The sequence below is a fragment of the Protomyctophum bolini genome (assembly GCF_963924005.1).
Source record: "Protomyctophum bolini genome assembly, chromosome: 13".
NCBI classification, from domain to species: Eukaryota; Metazoa; Chordata; class Actinopteri; order Myctophiformes; family Myctophidae; genus Protomyctophum; species Protomyctophum bolini.
In genome coordinates this window covers 37,861,740-37,865,234 of record NC_137874.1, presented here as the reverse complement: position 1 = coordinate 37,865,234, position 3,495 = coordinate 37,861,740, and the positions used below count along the sequence as shown (strand labels likewise).

Genomic DNA, 3,495 nt, shown 5'->3' with positions numbered 1-3,495 from the left:
TCAAATCCCACTCAAGTTCTTCATACACAATATTAATCTCTTTGTGTACAGAACCACAATTAGAAGGCTAATAGAGTGTTGTGTGTGAGTGTTAAAAATGCCTACTAAATCCTGACCTAAGTTTTCTGGAAAACTTAGGTCAGGATTTATGTTTCCATTATACGGCATAGCAACAAAAACCCCAGAAAGGGGTTCCCGTCCAAGGGTAAAAACACCAAAAGGGGTTCCCGTATGTCAGTGATGAGAAAGTACATGATGATGTGACTTACCTGATACAGTCAAAGTTACTAATCCATTCAGCCTAGTTTGTTTCACTTTCGCTTGTATTTGACCTGCAGATTTTTTACCAAGACAGTTGTATTCACCACTGTGGTTTAGCTGTGCTTGAAATGAAAGTTTATTCTGATCAGATTCTCTAACTAATGTAACACCAACATTATTGTCTATGGTGTACGTCCAGTCAGTCGTCGGCCCTTCTTTCATGTCACATGTGAATGTAACAGTCTCTCCAGTAAATATGGGGGACCAGTCGGGTTCCAGGGTTAGAACAGCATTCTCTACACAAACACATAGAACACAAACATTTAAGTGGAATCAAATCAAACAGTCAGTCTGTCACTAAATCACACTAACAAGCAAGTAGAGTAGAGGAGCATACTGTACTGATATCCTGATCAGGTGCAGTAAGTGATTTTCTTTTGTTAAACTAACTAAATATGTTCTGATAGTATGTCATTGCTATAGACTCTAGCAATGACATACTATCAGAACACACTCTAATACTATAGCGTGTGTGTTCAGTATCAGGGGTAACACTATCTCTACAGCTCTTAACCATAGAACACTATAGGAATACTAGAACACTTTCACCCGGACAAATCTTCACGTCACATGCATGCATTTTCAGTTTACTAAAGAGCTGGGTAGCAGGGAGAGGATGTGTTTGGTGGATCTCAAACTTATATACCCTATATACATATGTTATATTTCCAGATTGTTTTGAAAATAGCCAATCTACAAGCCTACAACGTGTTACATTGCGACTCACTGAGAACTTGTAGATTGTCTATTTTCAATTAGCCGATGTATATATGGTAAAAAGTGGTTAAACAAATGTTGATATACTGTATTTATTAACACATTTAGCTGGGGACGCCCATGGAACCCCCCTGTAGGGCCCCTGAGAACCACTGCTCTATAGCAATGCTCATTATCAGAATATAGAACTATTTAACTCTATTTTAAGAAGATCTATCTTACAAAACTGCAGCAACAAGGTGTAAATATGATGATGACTGAGTGAATAAAGATAATACATTAAATTAGTATTCACCTTCACAGTGTCCATAGGAGAGGAAGTTACTCAGCACTGAAACACATTGATGAGACAATATGAAGCTGAGCATATTATATGCATTTTAAGTATTCAACTTAACACAGTAACAACATAGACAGCTAGCTGACTCAAATAATTAATTCTGGCTAATTCGGGACTAAACTAATCAGAAAGTTCATTACCAACTTATTTCTTTCTGCTTTTATTTGTGTCTGTGTCTGTCGTTTGTAGAAAACATTGAAAACTATATGCTTATGATGACAATAACAAGCTTACAACCTGAAACCCAAACCTCTACATAAACATGTTAGTTTCAGGCCGAAATACATTTTCAATATTCTGACATCCAACAAATGTTTTGCAGGCTTGCAGGCAGCAATTATCATGATTGTTTTAATCGCCGATATTTCATGTTCAAACCGGTTTGGGGTCATTTCAACCCAGTTTGCAAGTTACTTGATTCAATATTTAGATATTTAATGATTCATTTCATCAGACACGCCCCCCTTTCTATACAAAACAATTGTAAATTCAAACTCCATTTTAACCATGGTAGATTCATCAAAAACACACGTCCTTGGTTTTGGTGATTGTCCTTCTAATACGTGAGGGGCCATGTTTTTTCAATTATTTTTGTCATTGTCATTTGTCATTTTTTACATTTATTTAATCCATCATACATTAAGAAAAATAAAAACATGGCCCCCTCACGTAGCTGTTAGGACACGCAGTCATGCAGGCCCAAGCAAGGGTGTTTTTGATTAATTTATTGTGGCTAAAATGGAGTTTGTATATAGGAAGGGGGCGTTTGTGACAACATTAAAAATATCAAATATGTAAACACTGAATAAAGCTAAAAATCAAGTTAAAAACTGTCTGGGGTGCTCTCAAAAGCCTGAGTAGATGATAAAATGACCATGTTTGAGGGGAAACATCCCTGGTTTACGCTACAGTATGTCAATAATTAATGAATGTGGGGCGCCCGCTGGCCAAGTGGTCCAGGCGCATGCCACGTATAGGCTTTGGCCTGACAGCGCGTCACGTGTTCGAGTCCCGTTCATGACGACCGTTGCTGCATGTCTCTCCCCTTCTCTCTCTCTCTCCCTCCCTCTTTCCTGTTCATCTTCACTCAATAAAGGCTAATAAAACCTAATCTTAAAATAATAATTAATGCATTGAGGCCTATGGGAGCGGCACTATAGTTGCATCATCATTGTACACTGCTGTATACGTTGGACTGTAATTTCGGTCATTATTAATTATTAATCTACATTCTGTTGAAGTGATGAAGCCACAGAAAGGCCAGAACATTGGTCTAGAATTGATTCAAAATCAAATTAAATACTTGAATTACAATGAGCGACTTTGCTCAAAACATGTGGTTTAAGTGCAAAGTCACATTATTACATCATCGAAATGGATCAAACTCTAGAGATCAATACACTGTAATAAAAGCAAATATATATATATATATATACTCACAGAGAACCCAGAGAAAGGTGTGAGCCGCCATCCTCTCCTGAATGGCTTTGAACAGGCGTCCTACTTCCTCTTCACAGCGAGAAGTCGTGCGTGAAAAAGGGGAAATAAGATAGAAAGAAAGGGGGAAGAAAGAGAGTGGAGGATGGAAGCTGTTGACCAACGCTGTGGGTGTGTGTTCATATCTCTGTGAAACACATGCAATAGGAAACTGACATACAGTATACAGTACTTCTGAGTTGTCATAATCATAATGTCACTTAATGTATTTTGAATGGCCTATCCTTTGTATATACTGTTACATATAATGCAAAACAGAATGTTGTTAAATTACTTGAAAGATGAATTGTGTGCTAACTTTTACCTGTATACTGACAGCAAATATAACAGGGATTAATAGTTGGTTTATGTGAGCATTAGAGAGACGAGATAATTATATTATAACCATTTGAACCCAAGCATCCCTTTTCTGGGTGTGAGGAAGGCCTCCCTCTCACCTTTTAATTATTATTATTTTACCTCAGATGAATCTGGTTAGGATGCCTCTCGGGCGTCTCCCTATAGGGAGGTCCTTGATGCACGTCCCACTGGGAGGAGACCCCGGGGCAGACCAACGATGAGTTGGAGGGTTTAGATCTCCAATTTCTGCTGGAACTGCCTCGGGATCTCTGAGGATGAAG

The 3,495-nt window shown here is 38.2% G+C and overlaps 1 long non-coding RNA gene across 1 annotated transcript; it reads right to left on the bottom strand.

Moving 5' to 3' along the window:
• Positions 1-470: 470 nt before the first annotated feature.
• Positions 471-2,859, bottom strand: LOC308327456. The gene is made up of 3 exons (XR_013965198.1): positions 2,819-2,859; positions 1,334-1,369; positions 471-557 (listed from the first exon to the last, which is right to left on the bottom strand). It is a non-coding gene; the product is annotated as an uncharacterized lncRNA (long non-coding RNA).
• Between the last annotated feature and the right edge of the window lie 636 nt (positions 2,860-3,495).